The sequence below is a fragment of the Drosophila hydei genome, unplaced genomic scaffold (genome assembly GCF_003285905.1).
Source record: "Drosophila hydei strain 15085-1641.00,03,60 unplaced genomic scaffold, DhydRS2 tig00000063-arrow-pilon, whole genome shotgun sequence".
Classification (NCBI taxonomy): domain Eukaryota; kingdom Metazoa; phylum Arthropoda; class Insecta; order Diptera; family Drosophilidae; genus Drosophila; species Drosophila hydei.
In genome coordinates this window covers 3,591,448-3,611,961 of record NW_022045657.1, presented here as the reverse complement: position 1 = coordinate 3,611,961, position 20,514 = coordinate 3,591,448, and the positions used below count along the sequence as shown (strand labels likewise).

Sequence of the window (20,514 nt, the reverse complement as noted above, 5' to 3'; positions counted from 1 at the left end):
TCAATGTGCATGTGAGCAGCCGGAAACGGAAATGAAGCACAAAAGTTGCATAGCATAAGCTGTGCCCAGGCACACAGGCACAGCCATAATAGTTAACTACACACATGCAGCTAAGTTTTTTATCTATCTTTTTTTTTTAAATTTTCTTAGTGCTTACTCTTTTTTTGCGTTTGCTTTTTTCTGGCCATTATTTAAAATTATTTTATGACCAGCTCTGACCATGATTTACTTATAAAAGTCAAGCCATAATTCATGCTGTGGACTAATTGTCTGCAAAAATGCTACGAAAGCCGGAGCTTAATTGAAATGCGAGCCCAGCATCTGGCAAAGTGTGTGCAGCCGGACTCAAGAGTTGGGCACATGTTTGCATTCTGTTTATGAAGGCAGCCTTAAATTAAGTGCTTAGTCAAAGTGTTGGCACATTGCGCATACGTCACGTTGACTGGCCAAGCAACTCCTGCTTGGTCCACTTGCAGCTTCAAGGCAATTTATGAGTGTATGTGAGTGGGTAAACGAATGAAATGTGAATAAACTTAGTTGCTACTCTCAGTCCCTGTGCAGAGCTCAGTGGCAAGGATTTCGAGAGCGGACAAAGAACTCAACTTGTCGCAAATACATTGACAAAGTAAATTTCAAATTGAGTCAACTTATCTTTTGTTATGATTCAAATTACGTTTGCCACAACTACAATATTGAGGATTTTCCAGCGCAAATTTGAAGCTGTGTCTTCCCTTGTTAGTCTGCTTGAATTACCTCACTTGATTTGCTTGGTTCATTGTATTGCATGCGCATAGATTTTATATCTCATATTTACATTTCTATGATACTCCCATCACAGTCTAATAAAGTTCTAATAAGAACACAATTAACTAATATCAAATCTGAAAATGTATAGCGTAGCTTCGGAGTTCTTGCTTCCATTCTTGCGTTGTTCTCGTTTATCTCTCTTGCAGATTGATTTTTTATCTTTTAATGGCAAAAGCAGCGGCAAAGTGTCTGCTTGACTTCGATTTATTACAGCTCTTGGCTGCCAACAATAAATCCTGGCCATCGTCAAGCTGAGGCTGCTTGCGCTTGTTATTGTTGTTGTTGCTGCTCCTGTTTGTGGCAAGCTCTTGTTGTATTCGTGTGGCCTGTTTCTTTATGCCTCTTGTCTTTGTTGTACACATATGTGTCACATGCATTATCTATTGTTGTCCATGTTGGCTTTGAGCCTGATTTTGACAACAGACGCCTCCACACACATTCCACCTCACCCCCCGCCAACACGGAGTCATCGACTTATATTTACATCCTTGGACGCATTAGTTGAAGATTTTGCCATTTAGTCTTGAATAATTTTAGTTCCAATTTCATCAGGCCTGATTCTTGGTATAGTTCATTGAAATTCTATGCCGAATATGAGCTGCCTGTCATGCATAGTTGATTGGCTGCTGTATATTATTCAAAACTCCATTGTCCTGCCACATCCTTTACGCATATTTTATACAGCTGAGCAGCTCACTTTAGTGGCCACCTAGAGCCGGGTATCTGTTTCAATTAAGACTTCCAGCATGGCCTGGAATTTAACACATTGCTGCACTCTCTGTCTGTTGTAGCTTGTCAACAATAACAACTGTCGAACATGATAAATTAGTGAGTGCGTCAGGCAGTTGGTTAGCAGTCGCCCGGATTACCCCTTGGGCGCCATTCTGTGGCTGGGTTTATGCGCTCAACCTCATTTTTCAGCACAGCCAACTGTAGCAGTTGCCCTTCCCTGTTCCCCTTACACCGCAATTCCCCTAAACCACGCTGGCTTGCATTGATGCCGCGTTAATTTGGCACCAGCTGCCAAATGTCAAAATGTCAACTGAACAAAATTCCGTATCATGAGAAATGCATGTTAAAGCAGGAGTGCAAGTGGGTGTGCAACCGTCTGCCTGTGTGTGTGTGCGTGTGTAACCGAAACCCCAGCCAAGAAGACTGCTACTCTTTCTCTCTATCTCCCCTCCCCGGTTGCCCGCACAGCGTGCAACTCAACAAGCCGAATGTCTGTGTGAAATAGTTATCGAGTTTCCCTCTACGAGCACCCTACCTATCCCCCCTGAACATAATGATAATGCCTATTATTAGCAGTTGCAAGCACTTTCAGGCTTCTGCATTTGCATTTCTCTGCTACGGTTCACAACACTGTCCTACGGGTTGCACGCAAAGACTTTCCAGTGCTGTGCAGAATGGAAAGTAAAGTTACTTTGTGGTAAGAGTAAACTTAAGAACCAATTTGAATACATGTCTAATAAAATCAGTCTATAAAGAGGGAAGCTCAGATAGATAGATAAAAGATAAATATCAGCTGAAGGCAGAGTCTCAAATAAAGGCTACTAGAATAGCTTGCAATGATAAAAATTTATTTAGGAAATATTCTTTAAGATTCCGAATAAGAAGCGACAGTTTTTGGCACTTGTGTGGACCAATACGCTGTTTATTTCTGTATATTATGAGCCTGTCTTAACTATTCAGTTAGTTCGCCAAGACGACTCGCTGCTTCAAGTTCTATGTTAGCTAGTGTTGTCATAAAGCCCACCGCAAATCATGACGCGTTATGTGTTTGAGCGCAACTGTAGTCACAGATTCTCATAGCCGCCGTCGCCCACGACAAACGCCCCTGATTTATGTACACATTATAACCAATTATATGGGCCGGCTAAGCAGAAGTGCCAGCGGCAGTTACAACTCCGAGTCTAATTTCGACTTTGAATTGCTAACTGGGGGGACAGTTGAGGGAATTTATATTTTGGGGCGCTAATTGAATTAGCGACTGCTCAGTTGGCCTCCTCCTCTTGGGGTTACGGTCGTGATTTCATGATTACATTTGCCCCACAAGACCTGGGCCAGTCGGCCCGGAAGATATGTTTGGCTGTGATTGCAGATATATCTATGGCCGGGATTTGCGTGCCATTTGTGTCATGTGACACAAGGAAGGCGGAAATCGGAAGTCACTTGTAAATCCTGTAAGGCACCTCAATTGAGCATTGAATATAATTAAATTCCAGGTGGCATCAGCAGGATTAGCCACCAGTTATAGGCGGCCAAAGGCAAATCTGTTAATAGAGCCATGAAATTGGCTATCAAATGAGCTGCTGCTGCTGAGTGCCCCAAATTAGCTGTGCGTCTTATGTGGCTGCTCTTTGGGTAATTGCCTTGAGTTCACTATATGGCAAACCCGATTATGACAAGCAACTGATAAGGCTGTACTTGATTAACAAGAGTTGGGCTTTTACTCGCAAATCAATCAACGTCAAGAAAATGTAAAACATTCGTCAGACTCTAAAAGGAATGCGAAATTAATATAGTCGAAATGCGTAAATTACATTTGCAAATGCAAAGTGAGCCAAGATTAAGCCGGAATGACATCGAGTCGACATTTAAATGCGCTTTCAATTAAAAATGTTATACATATATGTATATGTATATGTATATGTTTATATATATATGTATATATATATATATATATATATTTAAATGAAATGTATGAAATCCTTTTAATAAAGATTTTTAATTCAATTCAAACTGCTTTTTTTGCAATTTGAATAAATTTTGTAGTATTTCCATGAATACATTTTCTACAGTTAATTATCCTCGTTTATCAGTGCGTTCAGTCACTTTAGGCTGTTATATCCATCAAAATGTTGCAAATGCGAATTCTTAGATTAAAAGTACGTGGCAGGTGGCAGCTTAATTAATTTCGCTTCTGCTTTGTGCTCAATGATTTTTTATTTTCATTTGGTATTAATATTTTTTTGTCTTTTTGAACTGAAGAAACTGTTTCGGATGACTGGCGGACGAGGGTTCCGTGACGGAAGGTCGAGGGCTAGCGGAATAATCAACGCGCTCATTGAAAAATGCAGAGCGACATTTCCGTTGCAGCGACTGTGTAGCTGTGGAACAGGAATGAAAATGGTAATGGGATTGGGAATGGGTTGTGTGGGCGGCCCCCTGCGCTTTGAAGGCAACGCCCACTGCCTGCCGCTACCGTTCGGCATTTCTCTTTGTGCCTTGGGCCGCGCATCGTGTTGTATTGTGTTGTGTCATGTGCGTGATTTATGTCACACGAAATGCAAATACATGAGTAAACATGCAAAACATTTCACAGACCATGATATACCACACACACACACAACCACATATATATATTTCTATACACATATATAGATGTATGTATATGTGTGCATAGAAATGTGTGGAGTTCGACGATTGTCTGCAGACATTGCTTTTTGCTGAGTTGTGGAAATGCGCGTGGCTCTAACGCAACGTCCAATGTATTCACGTTCTTTAAATAAACCTCAAACGGATGAATGGAGACTATTAGGAGGGAATGAAGAAAGGTGTGCTTTGACAACTTGCAGTGGGTTTCAGCTGGGGAGAAAATGACAGTTTAAATATGTCTAAGCGACCAGTACATATAACAGTTTGTATAGCATCATATAATTACGAGCATATTTAGAAAGCGATCTAAATTTCCCGATAAACTATGAAGCACAATGTCTATAAAATGCTATGCAACAGAAGTATAATAGTATTGGGCATGACTTAAACAAAGTATAACATAAACTGTTATATTATACAAGCTGTTATATGTGTATATACAGCAATTAAATTTATTTAAGACCCACAAACTCTTCTAATTGCTGCTACTGTGTCTCAGATCTCTTGGATATTTCAATAATAATCTGTTTAACTCATCCATCGACGCAGCTACTGCCACCTATTATTAATTCGCTGCCAACCAACTACTCAATCAATTTGACACGTTTCGTTAACCATTTTAATCGATTGTCCTTGTCAGAAACTTAACGTTGAGCATTTTAAACATTTCTGCTCAATAAAAATTTAAAATTGCATAAAAAGAATTTTAACTGAATCATGTAAATTAAATTTAATTCAAATTATTAATAAATTCATGTAAATTAATAAAGAAAAAAGCAATAAATGTCAGCTGCTATAAGTAATTGCATTAGTTTATTTTTATGAAGTATGTGCGCAATTTGTAACAACTGCGCGTTTTTATATGTTAATTATAATTAATTAATTAATTAGTTGAATTTCAACTGACAGAAAATTATGTAAAGAGAAATCATCTTTGAATACGGCAAATAATATTTAAGTTAACTTCAATTTGTATTTCGCTTTGAAAGAATAAATATAATTTATTAGTTAGTTTGTGACTTTAAATATTTTCCGTTATATATAACGATTAAAGCATACGCCTAGCTATATATTCACCTGTGATGGGTCAGTAAAAGAATTTCAACTGATGGGATTTTTCTGTTATTTACTTTAATTGATAGGCAAAATCAAATTATTTGCATAACTAGTTGGCCAACTTATCATCGCTACAGCAGCAAATGTATCATATTTATATATTTCTACATATATATATATTTGTATTATTTAGTATTATATATGCCAGCATATATCATCTCTATGCCACACACAATTTGAAAATATAAAATGCAATTCAAATATTTAGTTTTAATTTGCCTGAAGTTGCCAAATGACTCATTGCATGACTGACTAACTAGCTGTTTGACTGCTTGATTGATTGATTTGTTACAATTGCATACATGGCTTGCGGCGAATTTGCATTATGCTTATTGTTGTTGCTGTTAATTGGCATATGCACCTGTGCAACGACCCAAATTTTAGATCAATAATCATTGGACGAATTTTATGGCAGCTTTTACTTCTAGTGAGTGCATATGTATGTGTGTGTGTGTGCGTTTACGTTTACGTGTGTCGGCATTTTTCCCAACACTGATAACAATCAACTCACATGTAGTTCTCGACCCTTTGTGTTCCCCTCTCGCCCAGCCTCATTGCTATCGCTGAATGGGTAGGCGAACTACACCAAAGACAAACACTGTGAGAATGCTCTAGGTGCGCTTGCCCGACTAGTACATTTCCTATACTATTTTGTATATAGCTTTGGATCTCTAATAATTTGCTAAGCTTTTATTATATAATTTAAAAGTATTTTAAGCAAAAATATATGGAACTTATTAAAATTCACAGCTTCACAAAACCAATATACCTTTTGAAGACCATTGCATGGGCTACAGGGTATAAAAACGCTGAGGTGGCCTGCCACAAAGTAAACGGCGTGTAAAACGTCGGCACAGATATAGCCAGATATATAATGCTTACACACGTCGCTCTTCTTTTTCTTCTTCTGCTAGTTGTGGTTGTTGTTGTTGTTTTTGTTGCTTTGTGGTGAGGTTGGAAAAAATGCAGCATAAAGCAAATCGTGTCAATGACATTTGGTGACATACGCTAAAGTGTGTACACACCCAGACACACACACGAACATAGGGATACACAAAGAGAGGGCGCAGTGCAGACTGCGAGTAGCCAAGAAAGATGCTCGACTGCTTGGGCTAGAAAAATTCAATACAGATACGAGAAAAATGTCTACGAAACGAGCTACACAACGGGTTCTACTTTACCTAAGTGGGCGACGATTGCTTCAAGGAAGCCGTGCAGCGGGGCAGTGCGGGCGGGGTGCAGTTGAGCTGGCATGTCGCACAGTTAACCGCTCTGCTTAGCAGTCGCCTCTATTAATAGAAACACTTTTTTGGGGTCATTATGTGAGCAGCCAATGGTAAGTGCGGCACCCAATTTGATTGAGGTGACCCGTTCTAAGTAGCTGAGAAATGGGTACCAGACTATTTTGTGAATATTTCTCTTTGTTTTTTTTTAGACTGTAATTAATCATACGATTGATTGGGAAATTCCTTAAAAACTTCTTTTATTGAGAACGGAGAGAGTTGAATATGCGACTATTTGTTTGTGGCTATTGATTATCTTTGGATTGTTATTTAGATATTGAACATATTGGAAAACTAGAGACTTAGCTAAATTGATGAAGTCCAAGCTTAATACTAATGTACACATTTCGTATAAAACGGTTATAAAAATTACTCTTATACAAATAATTGTTATATATACATTTATAGTTATATTTATATTTTATTTATACATAGCTGTTAAGCGTAACTGTTTTACATAACTACTATACATAGCTGTCATACATAATTCTTATTTAAATCTGTTATGCATAATTGTTACTCATATCTGTTATTCATTACTGTTATACATAAGAGTTATGCATGTGTTGACCAAACAATTCTATTGGCAAATACAAGTATAAATTTCCGTCAAAAGAATTTTAAATAAACTGTGTAACAGCAAAAGCTTTACATACCGAATTCACATTTTGTAATTATCTGACATTCCCTAAATTTAATACATCTAATTATCAGGTAAGTTTATTAAATTTGGCTACCGTTCCAATTTGCTCCTAATTTAAGCGGATTTCAATTGCATTTGATCGAATGCAGCCCGATACATTTGGCAGTTCAATTGTCGAACTAAATGTTTATTTGCCTGCATTTCAATTTTGTATATCATTTTCAATGCAATTTTTGTTTTATCACCGTATTGTGCGGTAATATTTTTTTGTTGATGTTTGCCTTTGCTGCTATATAATTTCATTTGCATAGTATTTTTTCGGTGACCATTTAGCCGACCGCAGCGGATTTTATATTCAATATTTTTTTTGTTGTATTGCAGCAGGGAAAACGAGTATGTTTTAAAGTGAAATTCCACCAAATAATCCAAATGAATCAACAAAAAATGAATAAAGTCTTTCAAAACATTTCACACAGTTTGTGCGGCTTTCTGCCATCCACGGAAATTGTAAATTGTAATTGTAAACTCCCTTCGGACACCCTAAACACGGCTTTTGTTTCTATTGCAGCTGGCTGACATGTGTGTTTAATTTCATTAAGAATATTATTTGCATTGTCAACGGCCTTAAAAGCAGAATGGAAACTGCCGTTGAATGCATTTCAAATACTCGATATTCAAATTCAAATTAAACAAAGCGCCAATCAACAGTCGGCATTCAGCATATAAATAATGACACAATTGAGATATTAGACAATTATTGGAATGATACCCGTAATCTAGAAATTATTTGTATAAATATATAAGGATTATTCTTTGAATTTGATCTGCCTTCGCGTGTATGTGGAGCACAAGCAACTTTTACATTTGAGATATATAAATAATCAGACTTATATTCAATAAGCCTCTCAACCACAGTGACCATGTGGGAAGTGACAGATTAAATTTAAGTGCATCTTTTTTTAATGCTCTCAAAAATAATGAGTATATTTTTTGCGCCTAATTGCAGCAACTGAATTGATGACTAATGGACGCCTTGAAGGGTATTACAAGTACATTTGCCACTAAGAGGCTTAAATTATTAGCTGTGTGCACATAATGGTTCTTGATGGCTTATTTAACAATTATGTCAACGGTTATGCATTCCATTGCACCGCATGACGTATACGCAATGTATGCAGCTGAAAGTTGTCTGCTTCCTTCATAGGACTGACTTTTGCTCCCTGACTTGTGATATGAAAATTGTGAGTAGCAATTACCAATGCCATTTGTCACACATGTTAGTAAACTAGCAGAAAGCAGAATGCCAGAATCGGGTCTTCTCAGTTGACAAGAAACAGCAAGGCCCGAAACCGTTCAACTTAGCAAAATACAGACGAATCCTTAAAGCGCAAACTACAGAAGAAACTTTGCCTATGGAATTGTGAGACTCAAGTTTGGGTTGCTGAAAGTTATACAACTTATTTTTGCTTGAAAAAATATATATTAAATGAAATCTTTGCCAATATGCAAAGTTTGGAATGAGCACAAGTTTAATTTTGCTGTTGTTGCGGCAGCAGATGTAAGTGGACATTGCATCAGCTGGAAGCAGTTAGTTGCGAAGTCAAATGAGTGCGATTATACTAGATGAGAGTGACAGACTGTGGGATACCCTACCCTAGTTAAGTGCAGAGTTTCAAACAAAGCCTCGGCTATTGGTAAAAAAGAATTATCCAAAGTATCAAAAACTTTCTTGCATGTCTCAATATCTCTTTCATATATATATGTCTTAAATATCATTCTTTTTATTCCAGTTGCAGTCCAATAAAATAACGAAAAGTTCTTTTCACTTTTCTATATTTTCACAATTTGCTTTCATAAAATGTCACAATAAACGGACATAAATATTTATAAAGTCAGTTCAGATTTTTTTATTTCTGCACACCTGCGCGGTCGCAAGCTGTGAGTGAGTGCATGGCATTTTGCAACAGTTTGTGGCGCATATTATTTATTTTTGCATATTGCCCCTTGCTGTTTATCTCTTTATTACAGCACAACTGCAGTCTGTTGTCTCATATTATTTGCAATAATTTACATTTGCATTTTCAGCACGGCGCATTCGAAGAGGGAGAAAATGACAAAAGGTGCCGGGAAATTGGAGCAACCGCAGTTGGCATGTGAAGGTCCTGTGGTTGCAGGGCGTGAGGGTCCTGGAATTAAGTTGCATAAATTGCAAGATTCTTGCGTTTGCTCTATAAACAAATCGTACTTAACGGCGCATGCATAAGTAAGACCGAAAGCTTGGCTGGATAAACAGTATTTTAAGGGGAATAAAATTGAGTTTTGCATAATAATTGGTTGCATTTTGTGGTCTGTGCAAATTGTTTTCATACTCAACTTATACGAAGAGTTGAAATAATATGAATGTTTACTCAAGGCTATTCTCGAACAGCGCTCATAAAATAAGCAAAGCTTCTAGCACAGCCATATTATTTCCAGACAACATCTCTTGGAGTTCTTGAGGTAATATTTTGCATAAATGGTGGTAGCTCGAAATGCCAATTATTTGGAATAGTTTCGTTCTTTTAGTCTATTAGTTTTCACAATGTAAACGAAAGGAAAATTCTCCTCTTAATTAAATAGCAAAAGTCAATTGAAATATAGTTCACAGTGTATTTTCTGTGAAGTGCATTCCTTCTACATTAACAGAGGATTCTAATTGGTATTACTTTCATCTTTATTGCATCGATTTCAGTAAACAATAACTATTTACAATTTAGATAAGCTTTCAGAGATATTTATTATATATTTATATATTTCTCGCTCTTTCTCTCTCTCACTCACTTTCTCTGTGGATCACTGTTTTTCACGACCCTCTGTTGCCCATTTATTAGCTGTTGTTTTGGTTACACTAATTTCATTATTCCATACGCCCCGTTGGTCCGCCGCAAAATTCTGGCGATTAGTGCTTTAATCTAATTGCTGCTACATGCGTATGGCTCAATGCTCAATAAACTGTCCTGATATATCATCAACTGTGTGACACAATAACAGGCACACACCCCGCCGACTTATGAGCCGGCTAAGCCGCACAGCAGTTGCTGTTGTTCCTCCCCCAAAATGTGCTCGAACTTCAAATGGCGCATGCATAATTAATTAGTATACACATGCATAATTATAATTACTGGCAGCAACTAACGGCTGTTCAGTTGCTGACTAAAACCAGCAACGGGCACATAGCAACAACAGCAACAGCAACCTCGAACTCGAACCTGACAAAAAGCTCATCAAAATTCAAAAGAATTGGCAATTTGTGCGGCCTGCGACGTGCGCGTGTTGCCAACCAATGCAGCAATTTGTGTTTTATGTGCTATGCTGCGTGTTATATAAGTACAGATTTGCATTTTGAACAGCGACAACAAAAACAAAAAATAACTACGTTAATTAGCTGTGCTGCGCAGCAACTGTAACATTTTGTTAACATTCCAAAATATTGGCTTGGAAGCTGGTGAGAGGTGCATAGCTCGTCTCTTAGCAACATCCAAGCTGCTGTTGCCGCCCGCTCCAGCCCGATCCACAAACTGTTGTTGCCTCAACTAGATTACTGAATAATTGAGTGGTGCGTATAATGAAATTCGTATTCAAAATTCGTCGTCATTCAACGTCATCGGTGAGCCTCGACCCCGAACTCTAAGCCAACCTCACGTCCTATCAAAAACCTAACCCCTTCACCATGCCCCGCCTGAAAGCCGGGCTAGTTAACGAAATGTTTGCGCCTCGTGATTTGCGCTGAGGCTCCGCAACGGAAACGGCCAAATGTTGTGTACTGCGCCCTCCTATAAGTACGTGTAAAGCGCTGTGTTCGTGTGACAGCCTGTATGTGTGTTCGTGTCAGTGTGCGTGTGTGTGTGTGTGTGTGTTTGTATTTGTTTTCGTGTTGCCGACTTGCATACAAAATATGCCGTGTCGTAAGCCACCAGAACCACTTGCCATATACCGCTGATGAGCCGCCCGTCCGACGGGTCAGAACATCATTCAACGCTTTTATAGCCATTCAACTCGACGCATCCGTTTTGGCCAACTTTTTGGCTTACGGCCATAGGCACATAGACGAGAGTGGCTAGTGAAAAATGTTTAGATTAAGTGTATATTTAGCAAAGTGAATCAAATTGAAAGTTTTCACTTGCAACGATATCAAATTCAATTTGTTTTGTTGCTGGAATACAATTTAGAGGCTTACATAAGATAACAATATAATATATATTTTAATATAGTTAAGCAGTAAATATTAGGGAAAAGTCGTTTGCCTTCGGCAATCGTTTGCCAAAATCTGTTTTCGTTATATTTAAAATTTAAAAAGATATAACTATAAATATAAAAGTCTTTAAAGAATATTTTTCTAAGATATGTATATTTTCTAATAGCTGGCAAAATAAATTTTCCTAGCATATGCCTTGCCTCGAACAGCCCTCGCTCTGGGCTTAAAACTGTCTGTAGATGCGGCGCGTGTCAAGAGGTAACACGTTGTCGACAACAACTTTACTAGCGGGACGCCTTGTTGCTTCATTATTTGTAAGTATGCATGGGCCGGGCCTTAACGTATTACCAAGTTTATGTCACTTTTGTCTGGGCCAAATTTTCTCCCCTGTTGTGCTTGTTGTTGTTCTTCGTTTCGCTTGGTTCATATAAATCGTTTTGGGATTTTATCGCACAATTTTTGTGTCACATCCAATCCACATTCTCATCTTCTTTTCTCAGTGCTGCTCATTGCTGCTCATTGCTGCTGCCGCTGCTTATGCTGCAGCCTGCCTGCCGTTCGTCCTGCACTGATGCGTTGGTTTCCGTGCAGCTTGAGCTCATTATTGTTGCCGGTTCGTTACAGTTCTTTGTTTAATGACATCGTTTCGTATGAAAAATTGTAGCTACACACACAGACACACACTTGTATATAGATACACAGACACAGACAGATGCGCTATAAAGCCTTGCCGAAATTATAAAGTTGAGCGACAAGCCAAAGAAATGATTAATGTCAGTGCGTAGCATTATCATCGTGCACGTATTATATGCCATATAGTGCCCCAAGTCGTAATCTTTGTCATGAAATTTGACATAATGAAAACGGAAACGTGCATCAAGACGAAGAAGAAGACGACGAGGGGGAGGTAAATAGCTGATAAACTTTGTAATTTACTTTCGCTCTATTAATGGGCGTTTGAGTCACGTGGATGTGGAGAATAGAAGGTGCAGGAAATGAAGATTGAAGAGAATGAAGACGCAATCAGGTTAAAAGACTTGCAAACATAGTTCAAGAATGTATAAAGCGAATTATAAAGAAATGAAATGATTCAAGTAAGACAAATATCGAAGCTCCATGCAGATCAGAAAAGATAAACTTTTCCTGCTCCTGTCAGTTCCTAATACCTCAACTCAATTTAAATTAAAGTTAAAAATAACCTAAGGATAAATTGTTCAGATAAAAAAACACACATAGTAAGATCGTAAACGCAAACCCATTAAAAATACCACTTAACACTGGCGATATAATAGAAAATGTTCAGATTTAATAGCCGTATACTTAACATTTCATACATACCTAGCCTCCGGCTATAACTGTACATAATAATATGCAAATGTGGCTGACGTTCATTGGGTAAGAGCTTCCATTGGGCTCCCAGCAGACCCATTGCTTAAGCCATAAACTTAATTTTCCGCACCTTCTTTAATGCTCGAGCTAAGTTATGACTCGCATGTCTTAGATATTTGCAAGCATGCGACACGAGCTATTCCGCTGACACAGCGCAAACATTTGCGGCACGGAAATGAGCTTAAAGTTGATATTAAACAGCATGTGAATTAAATTAATTGGCAAAGTTTAATTTTTTATTGCGTTGCGATGACAAAAGTCGGCTGGACGATGTTGCGGGACTGATACCAAAAAAGGGAGAGTAATTAAATTTTTGGGGCACGATCTCTTTACACAATCTCGGCTAAAAGTTGACCCACACTCATTGGTGTGTGTGTGTGCGTGTGTGCATGTGTGTTGGCTGTGGCTTTGACTCATGTAAAATTTAAATGAAATGCTCGCAGCTAAAACATTTTCCGTTTGTTCTCCGATGTGGCGCAGTCTGTCGAGCACAACCGCAACCAGTTAACAGTTAAATACAAATGTCAAATGCATGACAGTTGCGTGCGCGTGTGTGTGTGCATGTATGTTTGTTTACGTTTTGTGTCTAATTATCCTGCAAGCGAGGCTGGCAATAATTTCATATGTACAAACAAAATGGGGTGCGAAACACGTGGCGTATGCGCAATTATTGTCAGAATCCAACTTCACGTTTAGCCTTCGATTATTCTTGCAGCTGAGCGCGTCCGCAGTGTGCAATTAAAAATTATGTTTATGTTTTCAAAATGTAAATTTAAATTATTTGCGCGACATATTAGCCAGCGACCATGCCACAAGCCAATAAAACTGTTCGCCATAGCAAGAGGATTGCCACATTTGTGGCACACTTGCATGCGGCAGCAGCCATTGCTATTGTTGTGGTAGTGTTGTAAGCTTGTGTTTTCTCCGAGGGGATATATATATAATATCATCCGTATATACATTTCTATAAATACATATGCGCAAAAAGAAAGCCAAGGACATAGAATATCGCTGTCTATATCTAGTCTTATTATAGTTGGTATATAGCTGAACAACTAGTCGGCAGTCTGTCTACTCTTCTGTTTGATAAGGTCAATGGCGCAAGGAGTGTTTTACATAACGCGACCTCAATTGATAAAGAGATAATTTTAAAGCATTAACAGATAAATAATAATTTACTTAATTATTTAAATAAAATATATTTTATATACTTAAGTATTTATATTCAATATATAGAAGTTCACTAAAAAATAAAAAACTATTTACTTTAATTATGCTCAGTTATTAACGTGTTCATAATGTTAATTTATCAGTGGAAACACATTTTCAGACGCCACAATTCTTACTTAATAAAATTATAAAGCTCTTCTTTATTTACTCGAACGTTAACAATGCCAATGCGAGTATCGGATGCAATTAATGGAATAACACCATTCGGTTCCAATCAGTTAAAACCAAAATGCATTTGCCATGCAATTTTTAAGGGTACTTCAGCATTGGTCAGTCAGCACAGCGAATATTCATTTATTTTTTATGCGTGCATTTCATTTTTTTTTATTTATTTTATTATTTCTCCGAAAATCTTTGCTGGTGTTGCTTGTTGAGTGTTCATTCCGCGTTATATTTGCTCAGTGACTGGGCATGCGGCACGCCAATATGCATTTAATATTCAAGAGTATGAGTGGGGCGGGTGGGGGCGTGGCAGTTGACGATGAGCTTAAACTGAAACTGAAGCCGAAAACACACAAATTTTTGCAGCTTTAGAGAAAAGGCAACCGCAGAAAAACTGGAATTGAATATGGAGCCGGGAGCCCGATGTCTCTTAAGGATGCCTTCAAAGTTCTTAAAACTAAATGTCAAATTTCAATATACTTTTCCAATATTTTTACCAGATATATTTTCATAGTTTACACAACAAATTGAAAGTAAAGAAACTTTTAACAAATTCCGTCCGAGTGTTGTTTCTTATAATATTATAATACTTATCTTTATACATATTATATCAAATTTGAAGTTTGAAATTTGAAATTTATACATATATTTACATTTATTTTTTATATAATTTGCACATTTAAAAGATCAGCATTTTTTAAAGAGTATTCCCAGTACGATAAGTATAAGAATCGCTTTGGTTTCTCGTTTCCCCTTTGCTTTCGCTGCTCGTGAGTCTCCTTTTCGACACGTTCTGCCATATCGAGTGGCTCAACCACATACAAAAATAAAATTCAAATAAAAATGCTGTAGAACTGGTTTTTTATTCTGAGCCTGATTTGTAGGTCTGAAACGGAGCTCCGTGTGGGGGAGAGGAGTGGATGGCAATGCGTGTCTTATGCCAGGCATGGGAATGGAATCGTTGTTGGCGGCATCAGGTCGGTGTCCATGTTCGGCAGGCACTTAATAAGTGTTTAACATGCAGAACCGGATCATATTCGAAAAGTTTGGTTATGAATCGCAACTCTACGAAAGTTGGTTTTATTAAAAGTCAAACATACGAAATGCTGGCTACATATTTTGTGTTCATATTTCTCGGCGCTCGTGTCATCTCGTCAAACACAGAGCGAAAAGTTTTGTTAACAATGAGTCGAAATTGAATTTGCGCCGCGAACCGCAACGTCAACAACAACAACAACAAGAGCAACATAAGACTAATAAGCCGCCTCCCGACAGTGGGTAGGCTGAAATCCTTGAGGCAAGAACCCCCAAGAGTCGCCCATTCATTTCAAATGTTGTTTCCAAAAGTTGCTCGGCCTCTGCATGTGTGAGCCCATGCATGTGGGTGGGTTTGGGTGTTTTGGCAGTTATAAATTACGTTACGTATACGCAATGTGGTTAAGCGCACAAAATGCTCGCTTATGAATACACGTCTTCATATATACCTACACATACATGCACAATAAATAAAAACCAAGTAAATTAGGCGAGAAATTCAATAAATTGTGAGAGGCGAGCGCACGGAGCGCAGCTGAAGTATTGGCCTTCGTGGAAACCCCCCCCCCCCCCTCTATGAGAGTAAAGACCTTTAAAATGTATAAGCCTACGAAAGACGTTGTAGGATTTATGTAAAATAGGCTTAATTTTAATTTGCAAATGAATTTTGAATGCTTTCATGCAGACTTATTCATTTCATTGGAAGGATTTATATAGATTAATATATCTAGAAAATAAATTTGTTATGATTAAAACTAAATATTATTTTGGTTGTTCTCTGTCTTAAATTCAGTCAAATTTTCTATTGCTTCATATCGAAATATATTATTATTATTTAAACAAAAGAAAGAAAGAAGAAACCACAAACATAGGCTCTATAAGCCGCCCCAATGTCTCGACTGGATACGCATGGTCAGTTCTTTTTTGATTATATATATTCTTGTGAACAGAAAAGCAGCAAAAGCAAAGCCAAAAGGCAAAATAACATAGGCGTATCGGTGCATGAACGTGGATTGGCCAGCTCAAATGGGCCTTTGAAATTGACCAGGCCAACACCAAACTAAATTACACAATTAATAAGTTCAGAAGGAACAGCAACAACAACCACAGAATCAACAACAACAGCAAACTGTGCACATAATAACCGCAACGTTTAAGGCCAAAATATGCAATTAGGCCCAAAAATGGAGCTGGTGTGGAAGCAAAAAATCGCGTGATAAAACGTCTCAGCAAGACGGTCCCGGCCGACCCGCTCTCTGTCTCGGAAGTTCAAAAATTAATCAGGCGTAAATATTGCAAGCAGCGATGAGGCAGCGGAATGCGATAAAAAGAATAAAACGAAAATTGGGAATGTACCAACACGCATAATGAAATGCCAGTAGTCAAAAGTAACAAAAACAAAAAAGGACTTCATAAAAGGATGTACAAAAGTTATGAAGCCGGGACTGGCAAGCGCCAATGCGCACGGTCAAGACAAGGAATTCGACAAAAAAGGTAATCATATAAAAGAGCGTGAGAAAGGATATTTAGAAACCTGTATCTGAACTCCAGAAGATGTACTTCAATTACTTTTCTTCTTTTACAGCATTGAGCAGCAGCAACAGCAGTTGATTCGTTTTTTCCTTTAATAAGTTAAAAACTTTATGACTAGGTAAATCATTATTAATACACCATATACACACTTCAGCTGGGCATGAAATGAAGCATGGAATATGCCGGCACTACAAGCAGGGGAAAATGATCAGCTGGAGTCACAGTGAGACAGCAGACAGCAGCAGACAGTAGCAGGCCGAAGCTGGCGAAGGACAACAAGCAAAAAGCACATAACTAAGATTGTGATGGCAGAGCGGAGGGCCAGGGGCAACAGCTGCCATATACAATGGCCATGGCCCGAAAGGAAAACACATGTGCAAGTGGGTGGATAACATGATATAGTAGATGCAAAGGGAGGAGGAAGGGAGGTGAAGGGGGGACAGCTACTTCATAGTGCCAATGGAACAATGCGCAACGAACCAAGTTAGTTGCCTTATTCGCTGGCTCTGGCCTAAAGGGCAGCTGATCTGAAGTGTGGGCGGACCCAAGGTAGTGAGACAAAGTGCTCAAGTTTCTTATCAGGCCTGGGGTAGAAGGCGGGCCGACGCCTCGGGGAGCTGGCACCGCAAATGTGCAAAAGATTCTCGTATTTTTATGTCTGCTCTTTTCTTGTTGTGTTTTACCTTATAACTTGCCAATAGGCGGGTTGGGTATATTAAAGCTGAATTAAAGTTATGAAACTTAATGTGATGTGGGAGCGTCAAATGCTTGCTAACAATATAATTATGTCGATAAATATCGATGGGAATACTATTCACTATTCAGTACTTATCGATATCTGAATATAGATGTGAAGATATTCCTTTCTTCTGGTAAAATATATTCAGATTTTATTTAGTTGTAGCTAAGAGCAAATAGGTAATCTAGTTTATTGAAAATCGATATATATTGACTTTTCTTCAATTTCACTTTTCAGCTCTTCTACAGGGTATCTTCTACTCTGACCACCTCTGAATTCTTTTAGCATGATTTCACTTGGGGTTATTTGTTATCATTTTCAAAACATTTTCAAGCGTCATCTTTTAGTTCTCCCGTTCTTTTCGCAGCCCTAAACATCGGTTCACAAGTGCTCATTAGATTTGTGCAAATATTTACACTGCATCGACTGGCGTAAGCCGCTCCACCCTCCTCGTCTTCTAAGTCTCCCTCTTTCCAGCAGCAGCGCCGCTAATAACGACCACAAAAAATGAAGGAAAAATGTAATTTCATTGCTTGCGCAATATTTCATTTCGCGCTCAGCGCTCAAATAAATAAGAAATGATTTTTTACGAGTTTTGCTCGGGTTTATATATTTTGCGCTATTGACTTTTAGGTTTGTTTTTATGGCAGTGCGAGGTATTTGTGGGCAGAGCGGGGGTGATTGCTGGCTGCTGGTTGCTGGTTGGCTGTGACCTGCATCATGTTAAAGCAAATAAATCGCTCAAGTTGAAAAAACAGCTTGCTGTGAAGCATGGCCTGGGGGCCAGTGCAGTCAGTGCGGGCGGCCCGGCCGGAAGTACTCAAATATGTTTGCCATTAGGTAGAAGGTACTTAGAGCAGAAGAAGAAGTAGCTGTCCAAGATATTGATGGAGGCACATGAGCACGAGGTAACTGCAAGTGGGTTAACATTACGAAATGCAAGAGTGAAAGGCAATCCTCGAGTAGTTGCACTTTTCCGACCAAGCAGCAAAGGTCAAATAAATCAATGTTCAAATGATTGAGAAAAATCATAGCATAAGCAGTATATATAGCATCGAGAAAAATGTGTAACTCAAAGATTAAAGTTTACATCAAATGACATAATTGGTTCTAAATAACTTGAGAGAATAAAGAATGCATAATTCATTAGTGGCGAAAGCTTTACACAAAAGTGGGACAAATTTCGAGCAAACTTTTAACTGAAAGTTTAAGTTTACTTCATATCATTGAAAGTGTAAGCCGCAAATATAGGTGAGATGCGGCTGGGAAAATTAATGTAGGCTTCTTTAAGTTGATGTGTTAAAATCTTAATTGAAATTTGAATGTTAAGTTATTTATTATTTATTATTTATTACTTATACTTATATTGTTTTATAGTTAAAATATTAATTTGCGCACATAAATGCCCATTGAATGGCAACAAAATTAATGAACTGACTAAATATTTGTCTGGCTCGCTAACAATTATTTCAGCTCCTTCTTACTCGCCCGATAACCCTCAGGCTATGCAATGCTGATTGCTAGCAAATTCAGCACACACACAAACACAGAGAGAGAGAGAGAGAGAGAAATCTGCATAAACAAACATCTGACTTATGGTATTTGCCATTGGCAAGCAGTTGCCATATTGCAGCCTCTGCATTTCGGGTAATCAAATATTAAGCGTGCTGAACAGCTCTCCACATGCCACGCCTTTGGCCATGCATCCCACCTGCACCATAGCCACGCCCCGTGTCACAAGCCTTTTCAAGGATAACTGTCCAAAGAGTTTTCAACAACGAATCTATCGAAATGTTGAAAAAATGGGGGAAATAAACGGAAATTCCTCTTGCCACGCCCCTTGTATATAAAAAGGCTCCTTTTGACATTTTTTCACATTTCGAGCAAATATCATTTAAAACTCAAATCAAATTGCAATTAAATCCACCCAAGTATTGCGATAGCCAGAAGAGGGTTTTCAACCCCCCTTAAGTACCTACGCTTTAGCCCACTACAGGCGTTGCCTGCCTTTGACTACGGCCAGAAGTTCAGCAACGAAAATAGTTTTGCTAGGAAATTACTTCGGACAGGTGCGCGCAGGTGGGTAGGAGATCTGTAAGCCCTAATGATGCACAAAATATGTGAGTGTGTGTTTTCTGCTAGAGCCAAACTTTAATAAATAATGGGCAGCTGCAACTGACTGAGAAGGTAGTCTAAGCCAACGATAGAAACTTTTACTAAAGGCAGCCGGAATTTGCTGCTAAGTAAAATAGATCAAATTTTGCATATTAATTATGAGATCGAGCAGATACCGAATTTCGAATGCCAAATGAACGAATTGAATTGCTTAAAGTGTTTGCAAATATCATCATAAAATAGTGCAATGCAGTCCGAAGCTAATATCGAATAATAGGATATATTATAATGGCAATTATTTAAGAATAATACTATGTAAGGATATAGTTTATTAAGTGCTACTCAGTCACTTCTGAAGGGTTATTTAAATAGATCTTAGACCTTAAATAACTTGGCTTATATTCAAGAGTAGATCTCACAGCTTTGGCCATGTATTGCGAAATAAACAACAAACTTAAAGAGAACAATTTGCAACAGCTCTTCCCAGTTGTAAGATAGATAACGTACAGTGATTAGCAATCAATCAGTTTGTCAGTTTTATAACTTCTTAATTGCTACTTCCACTACTGTACAACAGAGACACAAATAGGCTGTAAACAGTTCATTTCGGATATGGATATCAAAAACGTATAATTAATTTTATAATGCAATTAAAATGCTATTTCCAGACACTTTCCACAATTGCCATAGAAAATCAGGACACAAAATTACGCTTCAATGAATCACTATAAGGCATTTGCCCCACGCCCGAAAGCCTAAAACAAATTGCCGTATAAATTGCTGCAATTATGTTTAATTAAATGTAAATTTCGGTGCACCACTCGACTACAGCTGGCAGCAGCTCCGTTTA

At 38.1% G+C, this 20,514-nt stretch overlaps 1 protein-coding gene across 6 annotated transcripts in view; it reads right to left on the bottom strand.

Moving 5' to 3' along the window:
* The window catches only part of LOC111593315 (trophoblast glycoprotein), a 41,838-nt gene that overhangs the window by 15,669 nt on the left and 5,655 nt on the right, over window positions 1-20,514 (bottom strand). The window lies entirely within an intron of this gene.